General features: G+C 38.7%; 1 long non-coding RNA gene across 3 annotated transcripts; it reads right to left on the bottom strand.

Moving 5' to 3' along the window:
- Nucleotides 1-454: 454 nt before the first annotated feature.
- Nucleotides 455-20632, bottom strand: LOC102380985. 3 transcript variants are annotated; one of them, XR_003093592.1, is made up of 5 exons: nt 20383-20632; nt 19190-19276; nt 18986-19083; nt 7181-7343; nt 455-6392 (listed from the first exon to the last, which is right to left on the bottom strand). It is a non-coding gene; the product is annotated as an uncharacterized LOC102380985 (long non-coding RNA). The 3 variants fall into 3 exon arrangements; XR_323603.3 differs by lacking the exon at nt 18986-19083; XR_323602.2 differs by lacking the exons at nt 18986-19083; nt 19190-19276.
- Between the last annotated feature and the right edge of the window lie 6 nt (nt 20633-20638).

The raw sequence follows: 20638 nt of genomic DNA, 5'->3' as shown, positions 1-20638 counted from the left end.
ACAGCTATAGTTCCTAGTCAGGCCCCTGCTTTCCATGATAAAGTAAGCACTCTGCACATCTAAATAATCATATTCCTATGTATGCGGTATTTTAAATAAATAGTAATCATTGTATTGTGTGAATGTATTATACTGTAAAATTATTAGATTTATAGTGAATAATATGCTTTTCTTAGATTGTAAACTGTTCAGGGTTGTAACAGTCTTTCCATTGTGTGTTTGTCCTGATACATTACTGGAGATCCTAGGTGCTACAGCAATAATAGAATGACAGGGCAGCTGTGAAGCTTACTCAATGTTTGCAAAGGATTAAAAATTCTTAGATGAAATTTGCTGTAATGGGGTCTAATAAAAACTTAGCATTTGTTAGCTAGTACAATATCATGAGCTATACTTGTCTAAACATAAGTTATTGCTGATATCAGAACAACTGAATGCTACGCATTTAATGAAATACATATAAAATTACATTATACAATTAATTATTATAATATAAGTATTTCCACTTAAAAGGCCTAAGTACCATACAAAGATATACTTAAACTCTTGGTTGTCAGAAAAATATGTATTATGTCTATTGTAACATGCAGGAAAACTGAGGCACAGATACATTAAAGGACTTCCTCCTAAACTCATGCTGTGAGACAATAAACAAAGTTAGTGGTAAAACACATATGCCTGGCTTCCAGAAGTATCCTCCTCCACTAAATCATGCTGTCAGTGTTTCTCAACAATATTGTTATAGTTACATTTTATGGCATAATGGTGCAACAATAGGCAGACTTTTCATATATGGAAATATCTATCGTTACAGTAATATAAATAAGTCCACCAATAGGGAACTGCATTTTGAAACAGTATGTTATGTAAAAAAACTAATTTTTAAAAAGATATGAAACAAACTCGTAAATGTTAGCAAGCTTCTATTTATGTGCTCAACATTCCTTTAATTAAGAAATGAAAGATTTATCCTTAACCCGGCCTTAATGCACATATATAACTCCCCAAGTACTTATAATTAATTCTGCATTCTTCTCCATCTGCAAATTCATCCCCTGTCAAAGTAACATTGACAAAGCCAAAATCATGCAATATATTGTTACATTTTACCAATAAAAAAATTCTGACTATTTAGATAATATTGCCCTATGGGATGAAGAATTCAAACCTGCAATTCATTCTCCAGTTGCACATCCATGAGATTCTCCCATAACCTTTTGGCTCCTGAAGACTTTTTGTAAAATGTCAAATATTGAGAGGTTCATAATAAATTTGCAAAATTGATTTTTACAACACTGGTACTCTCTTAAGCTATACTGAATTGATCCTTTACACTACAGCAGACATATATCTCTGATCTATACATAAAATTTTGGCCTGTGACTCGTCTATCACATGGTTAATTGATTGATACTAAAATGAGTAAATAGCTGCTCCTCATCCCCACTAACTGCTTTTCTAACAGACTTCTGCTACATAACATTGTCCCTACACAACATTGCCCTGTCCTCTTATCACAAGTTCACCGTCATTAATATTTGTTCTCTTAAAATGAAGGTAAATATTATGAGGCCTAAAAATGTTCTGATACGACATACCAAAAAGAAGCCTTACTATGTTAACTCACATTTTTATGAAGTAAGATTTAGTATGGGACTTTAAAACATTTATTTTAGATCCTGGACAAATCACTTCCCTAATATGTGCCTCAATTTTCTCATCTGAAGAGAAGATTGAAGAAGACTGAATTATAGAAGACTGAATTATTATTATTAGTAGTAATAGTATTAAATATCCTCATTATCATTACCAGCTGCAATCTGATCCAAACCTTCCTCAATAAGAATGAAATCTTCCGATTCTAAATGTGAAGCTTCAGCAAGGTTCTACTAAGCATGTAAATTTTTTCAAAGATTTTCCTAGAGATGGCAAGATGTATACACCACATACATAGGTCAACCCCAGCAAAATTGTAGGCCCCTTCTCCAAACTGTGGAGGTTCTAGAGCTTCTCACAGACCAGGACAATTCAAATTTTAACACTGGTAACACAGCCTATTTACAACAGCTTCATCAGTGGAACTGTCTATATTGTTTTGACTGAATTTTTTCCAGGAACAATACACATGAAATGTAAAACTGCTTAGTGTGTGTGTGTGTGTGTGTGTGTGTGTGTGTGCAATTAATCTAAGGCAACCCTGAATTTAAGACAACTCCCCAATAATTAAATTCTAGATATGGAAAATGTATAAATTTGTTATAATTTTCCAGGTATCGAATCTAATTATTGGACGGTTGTCTTGAATCTGTCCCTTTCCACTGCTACAACAGAGAAAATAGTAGCGGGGGGGGAGGGGGAGAGCAGATAGCTGAGGTAGGTAAGGTGGCCTCCTTGCCCTCTGCTCCCCCATTTCTTCCACCTGCAGCTTTTCTGTACACCCCACCACCAACCTGCCCCCACCCCCCTCAACTCCCTACAGCCTCTGCCCCTTCCTACTGTCAGATGCTGCTCGGGCTCTGTTCCCTCCCAAAGCGCAGCATGTGGAAGCTCAGCCCTTGCCAGGCCACACAACAGTGTTGACACTGCTGATTGGCCAGTGTTGATACTGTTGAGTGACCAGGCAGGGGACAGATTTCATGCGCTCCATGCCCAAGAGGGAAACTAGACCAAGCTGGAGCCAAGGTGTCCCCTGACAGGAGGGGGTCAGGAGCCTGCTGTGGGTCTGACTCTGGCCCTGACCTGGGCTCAGGGCCAGTCAGAGCTGTCATAGCTACTTGTTCCCCCCCTCGCCCCATGTTGTATGTAAATATAATACAAGGGGCTTTTCCACCATGCTGATAGAGGGGGAAAACTTTGTCTTAGATTCAAGTAAATATAGTTTATATTATAATACATGCACATGCACATTGTCTTTAACAAAATCTAAGTTAACTTTGAATTTAAGATTCACCCTCCCCAATAATTACTCTATCCATGGACAATTATACATGTTATAATTGTCCACATATAGAATCAAATTAGTGGAAGGTCCTCTTACATTTCCCTCCCACTGCTACTGTGGCAAGGAAAGGAGTAGCAAGAATGAGGGTACCTACCCCTTGCTCCCCTGCCCTTTGTCCCCCTTGTACCTTCCCCTTGCTGCCTGTTCCCCAGTATGTACCCCCTACCACATGCCTCCCTGCTGCCTGCCCCTCCATGCCTGGGCCTGCTCCCCACCCTTTGTCCCCCATGCCTGTGCATGCCCTCCCACTCACTGCTCCCTCTTTTCAGCCTGCCATCCTAATCTTTGCTCCTCTCATGCCTACCACACCCCTCCCCTTACCTTCTGCTGCAGCTCTATTGCAACTTCAAGGCAGTCAGAAGCACCTGCAGTGCCCCCAGCCTGGCCAGGAAGAAGCAGCAGCGGGCTCCCAATCAAACCAGGTCAAGGTTGGAGCCAGGGAAGAAAGTAAGTGGGTAGGGGGCAGCTGACAGGAAGCACTAAGTACAGGGAGGGCAGCAGAGGGGAGCAGGGGGTGGGAGGATTCAGGGGGGAAGGCAAATGGGGGCTGGGGGCAAGCAGGCTGCCAGTTCCTTCCGCATACCCTGCCTTTCTACCCTGTGCTACCACCCAGTCATGTGCCCACTTCCCCACCAAACAAGCCATTTCAGCCCAGGACAGGCAGCAGTTCAGCTCCGAATCCAGCCCCAAAGCAGGGGCCAAAGCCAGAGAGGAGCTGCCATGTGCCTAGAGTCAGTATTCCAGTCCAAGATGATGCTTTTTCCCCCCTCATATTGATTGGCGAAAAAAACTGTTCTCCTGGATTTGAGTAAGTGCAGTCAGTGAGTGTGTGTGTGTGTGTGTGTGTGTGTGTGTGTGTGTAAATAAATGCATATACGAATTAATGTGTATATATATTAATAAATTGCTCTGATTTCATTCATCATGTGAGACTCTCAATGTATTCATTTATTCTAGGCATTGAAAACATTTATTTTTATTTATGTAAATGTATGCCTTTTATGGCATATTAACATATCCATACCATTCTATGCTGTTAATTATTATGATCATTAGTAGATATAATTTTTCCTTTGGTAACAGAATGTGGTTTGCTTATTAGGCATCTTGTTGAATAGGAAATTAATTCTTATGTTAAACTACTCTGTACTAAGTGCCCTTGAATCACTGTCCTTTACTCTTTTTACTGATTAGTAAATAACATATTACAGTTCACTATATCCAGCATACTGGACAAAATCTGTAGCATGTCATTCATTAGAAGCAGAAGAATACATATTTTTTAAATTGAATCTAATTTGTTTTGTTCCACTTATGAAACTACCGATTCACCAATATCTTTCATGCAATCTATTAAAGTACTACACAGTGGGTGTGTCTACATAAGATGCTTACTGCGCATTAGCCTATTAACACTGTGCAGCAGTGCATCACAGCACAAACTGAGCTAATAGACTACTGGGAAGTGTTATTAGGCTAATGCACAGTAAGCATCATTAAATAACCGTGTGCTGATGCTACCAGGCAGTAACTCTAGGTACTGCGCATTTAGTTAGTCCTTTATTAAGCAAGTACTAAACTAAATACGCAGTATCTAAGATACATTAATGAACGTGTAGACATACCTAGTATTGCGTATGTATGGGCATATCTCCATGTGCATTTAAGCGCGACTAAATTTAATGTGCATTAAGCTAATGCACATTAAGCGATTTCTGGCAGGTGTCCACACATGCAGGGACTTGGTACTAAAATTAAAATGAGTGCCAAGTCCCTGCAGCTCTGTTACGTGCCCCTACTGGTTGGGCAAATCCGGCACTAAAGTCTACACATGTGTTAATGCACCTTAACTAACTGCAATTAAATTTGATACCTGCATTTACAAGTATCAAATTTAGGCATGATTAGCCAAATGTCACCATTTTTAATGTGCATTAAATACGGCTAATGCGCATTAACGTGTCTCGTGTAGACACATCCTGTACGTGCAATATATATTAATTTACACACATCCTATCATACTGGAAAACTGAGGCCTGATCTTGTTCCTACTGAAATCAATAATAAAATGCCCATAGCTTTCCCTAAGAATTATCCATGGAATGATCTTATGTGGTTTAGTCATATGAACCAGGTGGGTGTTGCACTGTACAAAGAAAAGCACCATGACCACCAGGTGGTGAGGGGCCCTTACAAGAAGGTAACAGAACAAAGATTCTATTTTGACATATGTATACTGAAAATGATTGACAGCATGATATTCTTGGTGGTGACCTCCGAACCAGTTCTGCTTTCAATGCAAATGCACTGAAATTGCTTCAATATTCAAGGTGCTGAACAACTTCAGTGTTCATTGTTCAGTAGACAAGGCTCAAGGGACCAGACCTTCAGAAAATCAAGTTGCTTTTATTTTGATGTTAAAATGTAGTTAATCAGAAAATATTCCCCAAGGTCTATTTTTTAAAACTTTTTTTTGACAAGCTCCAACAAATAAGGGTTTAGGTGCCATATCTGCAGCACACCAGCTGGAAAAAGGCATTAACATAACTTTCCTTTAGGCAATACAGTACCTCATTCACTGAGGTCAATGAAAGTTTTCCATTTCACTTGAATAGGGAGTTAGGGTGGAGCCAATGAAGATTCATACCTTAGTGTTCTCTGAATTTGAAACTTACACACTAATGTACCATTTTACAATTCTGTATGGTTCTCTTGCTTGTGCATAGACATTAAGAGTCAGATACTGCTCTCATTGAGGCCAGTAGCAATCTTTCCCTTAAATTTAAATGGTGTTGGATTGGTTGTTGTTGATCAATTCCTCTTCATCTTACAATATGGGCAATCTTCAATAATGTCACTGACTTCGAAAGAACTGCTTATATTACTTGTACAAGGCAACGGTCAATTCTTACAGTGTAACTCTTAAACCACTATAAAAAGAGCAAGTTTACCCAAGTGTAAATAGCATTTATCAATTCACCAACAGAAATTTCAGGGAATTTTTACATGTCACTATTAAAAAAATCTATATTAAGGTACAAAGGATTCCTTTAGGTTTTCAGACCTCACCACGCTGCTCTGGACCTGTTCCACCAACATCCATTAGGCTGGATTTCAACAATCCCAACTTCAGTCACAACCAAGTTTAGGTTTTCTTTCAAATATAACAGCAGGACTTGTGAGTACTTCCAGTATAAAATTCTTACAAAAATGCTACTGTGAGTTGTTTGTGGGCTGGCTCCATGTTCCAGTAGGCAGACTGGTACTGAGGGGTTACCGGACAAATGTAAACCTTCACCCAGGAAATACCCCTTTTCAAAAATCCATGATTTCAAGTTCTGGCTCCACTGGTATTTTGTTTAGGCAGGAGGCATTTGTGGTGGGAATAGACCTGTGGATGAAACAGCATGCTAGCATGAAAGAAGATATTCCTGTGGAGCCTTCTCACTCCAGCAATTCTGTACTACTGTAAAGGCCTACATAGGCCCTTTAAGCTGTGGTCCAAGTTGGGACAGACCTGATGGCTGCCTTAGAGTAATGGGGAGGATGTCCCTGAACAGTAAAGTACAAATATTGATCCCTGTGCCAGTCTTAATACTTACTACTATTTGTCCCTTTGTTTTTCATGGGGCTATGCATACTATTAAGCAGTAAACAAGATGATAAACTGCAAAAATGAGATTAATTTAACACAGACACGCCATGGATGCTGCAGTAAAAATAAGGTGGTGGTGGGGAGGTGGGGGGACTGATATAAAAATGCTCCTGAAACCAGATAAAGAACAAACTGAGACTGAGGGCCATGTAAAAAAAATGGTTCCCAGAGCCCAACCCTTAAAGCAATTGAACGCTGCCTTTTCTACTGTGATACTACATATGCAAGGGTATTAGACTTCCATATTCACCAGAGTAACACTATCACATTTAAAAAAACCCCCACTAAGTGTGTAAAAAGGTGTTTGTTTGTGATTTTTTTTAATGGTTTCTTATTTGATTCCCTTTTTTTGTTTCATTTGTGCTCTGTTTATTGGAAGAAATAAAAATCAACAGTAAGACAGGTGTGGCTAAATTGCTGATAAAAGCCACCAAGGCTAAGATGCTGGAGAGACAGGATACTGAAAAGAAGAAAAGGTCAGTAGGAGGGGAACTTATAAATATTCTATTATTTGGCGCCTTAACTGAAACGCTGCTGAATTTTTCTCCATTTCAATTGCTGCCCTCCTCCTCCTTTTACTCCTCTCCCCTCTTCCATCCCTCTCCTATTGCTTCTTTTTCTTTCATCCTTCTGAGTTGTGTCGACGCCAGGGGAGAGGTCCAGAGCAGGAGGGAAGGTCCAGCAAGTCTGAAATAAAAAAAAAAATTACAAAGAAAAGATAAAATGGGTTCAGAAATCTAGTCAAATAAAAACCAACATTTTTATAATATTTGTCTTTTTGATAAATGTCTCTCTCTATTGGATTTTAATGCTATAAGGCTAGGCAGTGAAAAATACTTCCTCCTGAATCTCTCCAGTTATGATTTATATTTACAAGATTTATTACTATTTTTGATCAGGAATTTCTGAACCCATTTTAAAATTTCTATTCTGGTGTGCCATCCCAAGCTTGCTAGCTTAATCTCTGAATGATGATCGTATCCTATATCAGGACAGTGTATTAGCTCACCTCCTGAATCACAACCTTAGCTCCTTATCCAACACGTCTTTTTGCATATCCCTGCATCCACTTGCAGCCTGCTATCTGTTCACGCAAAGCAGATGGCAGAATCAAGGTCTTCTAGCACCTTATGGTAGAATTTGGTTCATATTTTATGTTGTGGCTCAGTTAACAGTCCTGAGACATATATACTGTTAATTTATTCTATCATTTGTTCCTTATATTCCAATGCCACACACTCTACTTGTGACTAAAGCATGATATTTGATAATAGTTATCTATATAATACGAGTGCATCAATATATGTATGCATACTAACTCAAAAAAGGAGAAGAGCCACAGTTTTTATGAAATCCACTAACAACGTCATTACTGTCAATCTATTTTATGTGAAAGGTGTTCAAATGAAATAGTTTGGTGGAGCAGAACAAAATCTTATGATATAAATATAGGTACACTGTGAAGAATAAACAGGAAGACCAAGTGGTAGAGTAATTGTGCACATGACATCTTAACTAGACTCCCTGGAGCGTATCATTGTACTTATGAAATGATTATTTGAAAGTTTTTGTACTATGAGCTCCATCCCACGTATCTCAGTTCTTATTATTCAATCAGATTTCTGACTCAATGCAGGCTACTTTAATGTGGCTGTTAGAGCACATTGCTTGTATCATGTTTTTATGATATGAGTAACACAATGCTATTTTGGGAATGAACACACACCAGATCTTGTTTTGTGCTCATTCATATCATACTGCATTACGCATTTTATTAGCTTGGATTCTGCTTTTGGTATAGTGTAAAATTACACTGTCCTGTCAGTTGAAAAATGTGACTAGTCCAGGTACCGTACAAAAATTTGCAAACAGCCAATATATAAAGCTCTCTGTAAACATAGCTATATATCTTCTTTGTCCAAAATCTTACACTGAATTTTGCAAACACCCGTATAGCAACAGTCAAACAGGATTGTTTCTAATCTGAGTTACAAGAGTGTATTATTCGTCACATGTCATTTTACTGTTTATCTGTTCTTTCAACTATCGGCAATTGATTTAATTCATATAGTACTGAAATCGATGATAACATCAAATTATACAAGGCACTAATGTCAATGCCACTGTATCATGCCAAAAGCATATCCATGATACCCCATTGGGCACCGACGGAAATCAAACACTTAACAATGGACTTGGAGATCACAGAATCATAGAAAATAAGGGTTGGAAGGACCTCAGGAGGTCATCTAGTCCAAGCCCTTGCTCAAAACAGGCCCAGCCCCAACTAGATCATCCAAGCCAAAGCTTTGTCTAGCTGGGTCTTAAAAACCTCCAAGGATGGAGATTCCACCACCTCTCTAGGTAACCTGTTCCAGTGTTTCCTCCTTGTGAGAAAATTCTTCCTAATTTCTAACCTAAACTTCCCTTGCTGCAACTTGAGACATTGCTCCTTGTTTTGTCATCTGCCACCACTGAGAACAGTCTAGCTCCATCCTCTTCTGAACCACCCATCAGGTAGTTGAAGGTTATTGAAGCCCCTTTCAGTTTTTTCTTCTCTAGACTAGATAAGCCAAGTTCCCTCAGCCTGTCCTCTCAAGTCATGTGCCTCAGTCCCCTCACCATTTTTGTTGCTCTTCACTGGACTCTCTACAATTTATCCACATCCTTTCTGTAGTGGGTGACCCAAATTTGAACACAGTACTCCAGATGTGGCCTCACCAGTGCTGAATAGAAGGGAATAATCACTTCCTTGACCTGTTAGAAACACTCCTTTTAATGCAGCCAAGTATACCATTAGTCTTCTTTGCAACAAGGGCACAGTGCTGGCTCATATTCAACTTATTGTCTACTGTAACCCCCAGGTCCTTTTCTGCAGAGCTGCTACCCAGCCAGTCAGCCCTGAGCCTGTACTGGTGCATTGGATTGTTCTGTCCTAACTGCAGGACTTTGCACTTGTCCTTGTTGAACTTCATTAAATTTCTTTTGGCCCAATCCTCCAGTTTGTCTAGGTCACTCTGAATCCTAGCCCTACCCTCCAGCATATCTACTACTCCTCCCAGCTTGGTGTCATCTGCAAACATTTTGAGGGTGCACTCTATGCCAGCTTCCAGGTCATTGATGAAGACATTGAACAAAACCAGACCCAGTACCGATCCCTGGGGCACTCCATTTGATACTGGCTACTAACCAGACATTGAGCCATTGCTACCCTCTGAGCCAAATGATATTAGTAAGCAATATTTTTCTAGGACCTGATTTATACTTATTTACTGAGTCTATGATATTTCAAACACACCTATAAAATTATCTAGTGTGAGGGAGTAAAAATTCAGTTCTGATAACTTTTCATCTGTCTGTCTATCTATGGATGGCCTCTCTTACAGAACTCAGGCCTCTCTTACTGGCCTCTCGTACAGAAAACGTGTGTGCGCGTGCGCACATGAACACCTTCCATGTATATTTTCAAATATTGGATACATCAAGCTTCAGACATACCAATTCACACTGTTTACTATGGCCTTATACACCTAAAACTTGTAATGCCTGTTCTCATTCAAATCTCTCCTAAAACCCATCTCTGCTGCAATCACTATAAACATTTTAACAAATATATTAAAAATAATAAGGATTAAGGACACCACTGAGAAGTATATGGGTATTATTGGCACTTACTTGGTCTACTCATAAGTACAATACAAAAAAATTGTGAATGAATATTTGAGTATGCAAACTGTATATGCATGAATCATCTCCTCATAATCATTGCACTTCACTTATTTTCCCAGGTCTCTGAAGTAAGTTCCATGCTAGCAGACCCTCTATATCCACACTATAAAGCCTCTGACATACGCTAATGGGTGTGGAACACACTGCAGTTTTCAATCAAAATATTTAAGTAATTACATTTTGCAGAAAAGACATTGAAAGTGGAATTTTAAATTGTCAAAAAAAATATTCTCAATTAAAAGGTTTTGCAATTTTTCTTTTTATTTTTTTTTTATTTTTTTACCAGCACCCCTTACTGCTTTTTTAATAGGGCTATGCTTATACTACATATCTTCATACCTCCATATCATATATTTTTTGTACTTTACCCAGAAAACTGGGATCCAAATCCTGACAAGTTAGATCACTGTGCTATTCTGAAAATGGGGTAGGTGCACTACTTTAAAAAAATAATAGCAGCAGCCTCCAGTTACCTGAAAAATTATCCCCCCCATGAAAAAACAAGGTAACATTAAAAAATGATAAAGCCTTTTTTTCATTGCATGTAACTTCTTTTGTTTATAAGCTTCATATGCATGCAATCATGGGGCACTATCCTCCATAGAGCCAATTTTCAACCATCACATCTACAGAACTCACACTGAATCAGGAGTTTTGCATGCAAAAGGAAAACATAATCAATAGTAAGAATTATTCCTCTTTCCTTCCCCACCATGTTAAGAGGCAGAACTAATTTTATCCAATTTAGACAATGGAGGAAAATTGGCTTAACTAGTAATATTCTAAATGTAGGACTGAATCTTAATGTTTCCCACAAGATCTATGAGAAATAGGGCCTGTAAGGATGACATATCTGAGGGCAACTAAAACATAATACAAGGTAGCCTTTCATAGTTTCCTACATAGATTTTATTTTTAGTTGTACATACAGGGTAACTCTATAGTAGTACACAGCATCTACGGTGACTGTTGGCAAAGAACATTTTCAGAAACCTTACATTTCAGACAAAAATACTTGTTCAATATTACCACTGAATTTTATATTACAGAGAGGGTATGGGGCAGGCATCATGCTCCAATTACTATATAACAGTAATTCTCAACCAGGGTGCTATGGCATCCTGGGTTGCTTGAGATAATTTCAAGGGTGCCGCAGGGTGCCATGCACTGTTAAAAATTAGGTGTTACGATTCATGAGATAATCCCAGATTTTCAAATGGGAATCCACGGTGTTAAAATAATTCTGCCCTGTTGTGGTTTTTCTGAGTTTTTTGTAACAGAAAAATGAATGTCTCTGTTATTTTTCTGTAGTCAAAAATGAGTGAAAGCAAAGAGCTAGCCTTTTCCAAGGGGTGCCTTGAGTCTAATGAGGGGTGCCTTGAGTCAAAAGAAGGTTTAGAACCACCAATATATATCAATTCCTTCATCTCAAGAGACAATGTATAACCCCAACTCTCATTAAGTTTAATGAGGGATGCTAGTGCTCAGTGTATCTTTGGATCAGGCCCTGTGTGACTGCCAAGTCTTTTAGAAACAGCTTTATCTAACTCAATTTTGTTCTAGATTTAGTTCATTGCTATAGCTAAGAAAAAAAGAGCATTTAGTATGCATTGGTACAACCAATTTAAAACTGTAAGCACTAAAGAGCGCTATATCAAATCATGCACTTAAAAAGGATCATAATGGTATTCACCAAATCATTTGTGTAAATCTAAACACTTTAAAGCAACATAAAAATACCATATACTGTGCACTGGATATCTGCAAAGCATAACGCTGCTATCTTTTGGGAGTTTGCAAGTTTTCTCTTTCATTTAATACATCTGAAATTGAATATCTATGTGAAGCTCCTAGCAGAAACTTGACACACATTTTTGCCTCAGGTGTCAATGAGATGATATACCCACTCTACAGACAAAATTCAGACTTGCTTTAGTAATTCCCACTAATATTTGATTTTGCCCAATTATTTTCTTTATATTGACCCCACACACAATTCAAGCTCAGGGCCTCCACTAATAGAGATGTCGATAAATCTAACAGAATAATTCAACTATATGAAAAATGTTGGTATATAATATGTTTGCACATTGGGGCTTGCCTTTCACCAGACTGGTCATTAGTATCAAGGTCACATTGGATATGGTATTGTTCCTTAATCCTCAGATAGTAGCAACAGCCTACGCTGCCTTTTTTTCATCTGTTGCTTGCCAAGAGCTGTGACCATTTTTCTCTGAGGACCTCACTTTTGCTAATGCAAAGTGTCAGCTGTACTGAGATCACTGCACTGACTCATCCCTTACTTCTGAGTAAAATTCAGTGGAAGTAGAAATGAGTGACAGCAGTCCCCCCCACCATCTGGAAAAGTCCATCAATGTAAAAATAGCTTAACCAGGCCTCCACAGACTGGGGAAATGGTCATGTCTGGATAGTTAGAGAAAAGAGCCTGGGGAATGGTAGCTACTTCATATACTATCATCCTCATGATGAGGCCTCTGTCAGCATTAACTGGTATGAGTTCTACCTCCACCCCTTTAAATCCCTTAGCAGCAAGATTTGTGGCCAAGTCAGAATAGAAATTATAACTTTTATCATAGTAACCCTTAGATTTCAACCAGGTCAGAGCCTCCTGTGCTAGGCACTGAAGTGCAAAGACAGAATGGTTCTTAAAGCAGGTAATGTAGAAAGCCAAGCTATTATTATGATGGGTCTAAAATGCAAAACAGCCAAAGAGGCTTTCTATTGGAATGACCTGAACTTCTTTGGCAACCTAAGGTCTATTCCATACTTCCCACAGATCTCTGCATGTTCCAAAGATGGAGGCTAGGTAACAGAAGATGGCTTGCTGTAGGTAACAGAAGTTTCTATCACTCGATGAAACCACATGGACTAAAGGCTGTACAGTTTTTCCACTTGCCTTTGTCATCTGGGGCCAATTTTTATTCTGCCTATTAGGCACCTAAGTGGACTTAGGTACGTAAGTGCAATTCTATGCCACTCTGATTAAGTCCTAAAAATCCAGTAATACATCTACTTTTGTAACACATCATCTTACTATAAAGACTGAGTCACAAAAACATAGTGAGGAGTCAAACTCACTTAGATTTTGCATTAATTGTTTTGCTGGACTCAAGTAAAACAGAATCACACTTAAGCATGTAGGTCCACTGAAATATCTAACAGACCACTGGTATAGGATATCTGACCCTCAGTGTCTTCTGTTTGCAAATGGTTCATGTTGGTCCAGATGTCTCAGTACATTTGATAAATATTGCCAGTCTCTAGCAGCAAAAATGTTGACAAAGTAGCTGAGTGTTATTTTAATATTAGTTCCAAATCAGACTGAAATCAGTTCACCTGATATGTATATATATGTTACTGTACCATACTATCAGTGATAACAAAAAACTCATTCTTATCTACCGACCTGAAATTTGCTTAGTAAATGAAGGATCACGTTAGTTATTTGTTTTAATTGTTGGCAGATGATTTATATAGCCAGGAAAACACATGCAATTGTGTAAAAATAAAGCTTCTCAGAAAACTGACCCAGATCAATGTCTGTGTGCTTCCAAAAGTTTAAGGACATTATTGAAACTGAAGTGACATTTTTGAAAAGAAAGAAAGTCATGATGAAATACAATGACCCTTTGTATTAAGGTATGAGGAAATATTAAAAAAAAGGTAGACAAATTTGAAATAATACTAGAACTGTTTCTAGACTAAAAATAATTAGATTTGTCAAAATGGTACATCTGTTAAAAAATAATTGAATTTAGGCCGTGTTCAACAAAAGAGAAAGTAGCATTAATGATCTTGCCAGGCAAAAAGCAAGCAAACAATTCTAGAAAAGCTGTGGCCAATAAACAAATAATATCAAGCAGAGCAACTCTATTTAGAAACTAACTATAATATCAACTTATATTTTGATGTCTCATACAATAAATGTTTTCCAGTACCTGTAGTGTGCAATATTACCTTATCTATTGTTCAATCTTGCAAAAAAACCACATGTGAGTAACTTTATGTACTCCAGTAACACAATTCACTACTTGCCTGCTACTCATGCAAATGCTACTCATGTGAATTGAACAGCTGCAGGATAAGGGCAGTCCTGTTCTGAGCAATTAGCTATTTACAGATTCACTAAGCAGTAAACAAGGAATGTCCATCCTTTACTCAGGTCTTTTATAAAGATGGTAGCCATCCCAAGACTAAAGTCTATAAAATAGCTCCGTCTCAACCTTTCACCATTCTTGCTCCTCTTTTTCCTCTGATGCTTTTGATTTCTTTGGTAAATTCTCACTGATTTTAAAAATTTCCCACTGTAGATGCTACTTCTTCCACAAGTCCTTCCATGCACAAAACGGTGGTGCTGAACTTTCTCATAGATAAACTAAGCTCATTTAATTCTGCCTCAGCAGGAAGAAGTGTTGTATAGCAATAAGCATTTATCACAGTGAATATATTCTAAGATCTCATTGTTGTCATTTTTTGGTCTCTCTCTGGACACATTGAAAAAGAATGTTCTTTACATTGCCTACAGACTAACAACTAAAAGAACAAAACAGTGATCCTAAACCAAGGCAACTAGCTTACTTTAGTGGTTGTGCAAAATTAGTAAAAGAATGTCAGCACTGAACAAGTTTCTGCCATAATGTTCATGATTGTATGTTTTGTTTTCTTTTACCAGTTAGAACTAGGTTAAATCAAGATAGAAGCTGTTTCTGTATTCCATTAGGCTCCTATATTGCCAGGGTCACATGCATCATAGTTTTCCATCAAGAAATAGGCGATTTTCAGCCTAGTTTCAGAAATATCAACAGTCATTAAAAACATAAAGGAATCAGCTGTATCCCTGGGCAGAGAAGTACATCTCCTATTGAGGCCAATGCATATGAGGGCTGAATTAGGTCCCTTAAGTCAGACACAATTTAAATAGCCTTATTCTCTTCACTTTGTGAACTTTTAGAATGTAGGACTGAATAAAATGGAAGACATTTTGCTTTGAGGCAGAAGGACACTGTTAATGGCTGATACAATGTACTGGTTTTAGGGTAATGCTTTAAAAGAATGAAAAGCTAGAAAATAAGCACCTTGGGAGAAAACCCTAAATTAGAAAAAAAAAGTTCTCAAATATACTGTAACAAACTTTCACATTGATTCTAATCAGAAGGACACTATTAACATGTACTGGCTAATAGCCAGTAGTTGATTGAATCAGCTTTAGATAAAAGCACCAAAAAGCCCAGCTGAAGCACCTGATCTATACAGATGCTGAAGAGCACCATTGAACTAATGTGCTGCTTCTTCCAGTAAAGTGATTTTTTTTCCACGTCTGTCAGCAGCCCAGTGGCCATGGCTAGTTTGTATGACAAAGAAGGGCTGGCTAGAGAATCTTAGAGATTTACAGGGGAAAAAACTCCCACTTGGGATGTTACCATTTAGTGTAAAAGAGGGCTCCCTCCCCCTTTGTGTTTGTTCCCAAATATATTTATAAGAGAGCATCTGTTCAAGAAAGATTAATTCAAACTAGAAAAGATCTAAAGAAGAGTCAGTGTGATTATCAGCAGAACAGAGAGCCTCTCATGCAAAACAACTAAGCGTTTGTCTATGGTAAACAGTGTAGTGCCATATAGTGATATCAAATCCAGTCTGAGTTAAAAAAAATATGACCATCTTTGCAACTAGGAAAAATGGTTAATTACCCTAGAAGGAGAGCCGCCTGAATGCATCTGTCCGGTACCAAGCTAGCTTGTCTGGATGGCTTCTCTACACTGTACTGGCCAGGCAAGTGATGTATCTTGCCTATCAAAATTAAGGCTGTGAAGGGATATGATTGTTTTCTAGAAATGCATCAGTGGGACAAAGACTGGGGAGGGAGAACAGACTATAAGTATAATGTTGACACAAGAACAAATGGGCATAACTGGCCAGGATAAAAAAAATTGGCTGGAAATTAGTAAAAGGTTTCTAGCCACCAGAGGCAGGAGATTCAGGAACAATTTTCCAACATAAACAGTAAGGGCAAACAATTTTAAGGTGGAGACTGATGGATTTTTTAACAGAATTATATGGCATGGTGTAGCAGGGGACTAGATCTGATGACCTTTGAGGTCCTTTCCAATCCTGAGTTCTTATATCAGAAAAGGCTGAGAGTCCCTTTCATCATCTCTTTGGGGACACTAGGGTGCTTAATATCCTGTGTCTTGCTTGTTTACAACTTTTTTTTGAGTGAGGGCATTTAGTACCTTGTAGTCAGGCCACTCATTTGTCAGACTTTCATCCAACTGTTAGCAAGGACTGAATATTTAATGGAAAAACAGTTACTTGCCAGGGCTTTCAGTTTAGAGATCTCTGTACAAGCATATTAACTTGCTCACTTCTCTTGATCAGAAGAAGACTTTAAAATATAAAGGCACTATTAAAATCTGGACACTTATCATTAACAAAAGTAAAATTTACTACAGAAATACAATGATTTCCCACTCAGTGGTTTTCTTTTTTTATACATACAGAATGCAGCAAATGCTGTAGTAAAAATAATACCCCAATTCAGCAGGTAGGCATTTTAGTCATTTCCAGTGTAATACTTATATAATTCATTATCCTAAAACCCACAATAAGGCAACCCCTACTTGTGGACAAAGCTTCTGGCTTTTCAAATGTGATTTCAAAAAATGTCATTTATGACGTAAAGCAGTACATGCTTGGAAATTCCACATTGAAGCTGACAAACCTTTCGTAACTCAAATCCTATCAAGACACTGCAGGATGTAGAGAGTTAAATAGTGTTCTCCTTATAAAATAAGGCCTGGTGGCCCAAATTTTTAAAAACACATAGGCTGCCTTGGAAACAGTCAAGCTGTATATGCAAAATAATTTAACCCCAACTTGTACACATGGAAAAGTTCATATAAATGTACATATAAACTCCTGACTCATGAACGTATAAAAAGGTGCCCAAGAGTAGTGCAAGTCTAACACTTATTATCTTGGACTTCAAGCCAAGATAAAGTGAGCAAGATTTGGCTTAGAGTCAGCAACTATCTACTATCCAAATTACTCATACAACACACCTGCAACACTGAAAAAAGGCAAGGCAAGCCATGGACCAAAGGGAAGTCAGCTGGAAACTGCTTGCCTAATGTATTTGTTTAAACATCTACACAATACTAAAAATGCCTGGCTAACTGTCCACTCTCCTTAGTTTCAAGAAAAAAAACCCTGTAATTTAAAAAGAAAAGGAAGCAACAGAAGATAGCATTCTGATCACTATTTATATTCATGTATTTCTCTCCATCTCCATTATGAAAATATAAGCAGTCTGAAACTTCTTAAATGTGGATTATTGCACCAACAGATTGTAAGTACTCCAAAGAACTCATCATCTATCAGATAAATATCTAGATAGTGGCTTCTTGAAACATGGATTATTAGCTCAATATATTGTCAAAGGTAGTCCATCATGTCAATGCAGATGCCATGCATGCAAAATACATCTTTTTACTAAGTATGTTTATTACACTTTTGTAGAAAAAGGATACCATCCCTGTATAATCACTACATTTCTACAGAGATAGCCGAGGTCAGTGGACTTTGTTGCTCCACATACTCAGCAAAATGACTCTGCATCACACTTGGTATACAAACTTCCCAATTTCAAAGAGCAAAGTAGTTAGAAGAATACAGTATCTGAAGCCTTTAGCTTCCAAATGCCCCTGTATTCCCATCAATTCAAAACTGACAAAAGGTTAGCTTACATCTGGGGAGGGAGGGAGGTAAACTGTTTCTCAGAAGATAGTTTCCTTGTTATGGCTGAATGCAGAGTATATTTTTAGAAGGGTGTTATAAATCTCTGAAAATTGTCTACACACAAATGCTTTAAACAGTCCCATCAGCATAAAAGTAAACACAGAGAACACTGCAGATTGAAACAATCAGTACTTCAACTTTAACAAATCACTTCCTTGGGAGGGAAGAGGGAAATCACCACACACCTCAGTTGGAAAAATCTCTCCAAATCGTATTTTAGTGATCCAATACCCTGCCTCTAAATCAGGGAGCGTCTTAGGCACTGCAAAGCAGTTACATGCTCTTAATGGGAAGTAACAGTTTCTTCCCCAATTCTGAACTCTCAGTGACCGTCACGCGAAGTCACCGTTTCCCATCCCTGGCAGGCAAGTAACATTAATAATCATCCAAACAAAACGAAACACCTGAAAACAAAGAGCGGCTCCTAATTAATCTCCATCCCAATGAGCCAAGCCTGACAAGAGCCGATCTGCTGCCTTGTTCATTCCTGAATAGGAGGAACAGAAGTTGGAAATCTCCTTCAGGATATGGAGTATGTCTGGCAATGAGCCAGCCTCTCGCAGGGCTCCTGCTCTGCTGCTTCTCTCCCAGCCACCTAAGACTTTGTAGTGGGCATTTTCTACACCCCCACACACATCATATTTCTTACTCGCAATCCACTCCTCTTATTTTTAAGCCCTCGAAGTGTCCCCTCTCACCACCAGGTTTCATTGCGGGTCGTGGCCCCCCCAGCCACCCTGCTATACAGTACAGTAGAGAAACCACCACTGGCAGCTTCAACCGACCTGAGCTCAATCAGTGCAATATTTTGCAAGCATCCACGCGATCAGGCGGCAGACACGGATTTAGTTTCATCTTCCTTTTACTGCGGGAATACCTTTAGCTGCGAATCCGGAGAGATTGAGATATATATATATATATATATATTACAAAAAAATCTCGTAATATAATTTTCAAAGAGTGGAAACGCCTCCAAGGAGATGAAGTACCTGCACTGGGGAGATGCTCAGTTGTTCACTTCATCTTCCGTTGACAAGGAAACCAAACCGCACTTCATTCTCCAGGAAAACCTTCCACTGCCACCATTTGAAAATGTATTTATTGGTATATATGTATCTATCTAGCACCAGCATCATCATCATGGCAATCACAAGCATTATAAGATTACGCAGGTAAAAGAATGAAGAAGTCAAATGTGCAAAAGTAAACCATCATTGGCTTGGATTTTTTTTCTCTCTCTCTCTTTCGGTTGGTTTTAAGGAGGAGGAAAAAAAAAGTATTTAAAAAGGATCAACTGCCACGAGCTGCAAGAAAAGTTTCACGTTATAAACGGGCATCAAAAGCAGAAGAAGAAGGGGGGGGGGGGGGGGAAAACGTTGCTGACTGCACCGAGGGGCAAAAGGGGGAAACCACAGCAAAAAGCAACAAAACGAGCATCTTGCACCCGGTGAATTTTTTTTTTTTTTTTTTTGCAAGATCACAAACTCTTGGTAAACACGGCTTGTAAAACGCATTTGCAATTCCCCACCGAAAAAAAAAAAAAAAAAAAAAAAAACACACCAAACAATATTAGTAAAACCCCAAGAAGATGAAAAACAACACCAAAATTTCAAATCCCATCAGGGATTTAAAAAAAAAAATCCTCTGCAAAAAAATAAAAAGGGGAGTTATAAGACACATGCCTTTTGTTTTTGCTCTTTTTTTGTTTGAAAAAAAAGCAATGCTTTCTAGGTTATACCGTGCACCACAAAACCAGTTGCATACAGACAGAGAGAGAAAGAGAGAGAGATGAGAAAGGTCTGGCTAGAGACAGAGCCCGTCTCTGGACTGGCGAGTCGTCTCGCTTATCGTTATCGGGCTCGTCCTCCCGGCCAGGATCAGGCCCCTGCCATCCCCGCCGACTCCCAGCCCCGGCAGCACCGTCTGCTCACAGTTTAGTCCCCCATCGCATGCTAGGGAAAAAAAAAAAAAACCCAAAAAACTTGCCCTCAGGAAAACCAAAAAAAGGATCAAATCCCTGGAAACAATAATCAAAGAGGAAGAAGAAGAAGAAGAAGAAGAAGAAGAAGAAGAAAAAAAAGAAGCAAAAATAAAAAAGGAAGAAAAAAAAAAACCCGGGACAAAAAAAAAATAAAAAAAAGGAAAAAAGGGAGGACAAGAATGCCGGCGGAAAGGTACTCACCGAGCGGGAGTAAAAGGGAGGAATAAAAATGAGTTACTACAAAATACAGTATGGCGGTGGAGGAAGGAATGAGGCGCTTTTTCTTTTTTTTTCTTTCTTTCTTTTTTTTTTTTCCTCCTCTTTCTATTTTTTCCCCTCCCCTCGCTCCGGTCGCTGCCTCAGGCGGCGGGCACGTGACGCGCGGCAGCCAGGCTGACTCGCAGGCAGGGGGGGAAGGAGTTAACCCCACCGGAGGAGCCCGACTCACTTGCGCGGC

The sequence above is a fragment of the Alligator sinensis genome, unplaced genomic scaffold (assembly GCF_000455745.1).
Source record: "Alligator sinensis unplaced genomic scaffold, ASM45574v1 scaffold340_1, whole genome shotgun sequence".
In the NCBI taxonomy this organism is placed as follows: Eukaryota; Metazoa; Chordata; order Crocodylia; family Alligatoridae; genus Alligator; species Alligator sinensis.
Note: the sequence above shows the minus strand (reverse complement) of the source record. Positions and strands in the feature narration are given on the sequence as shown.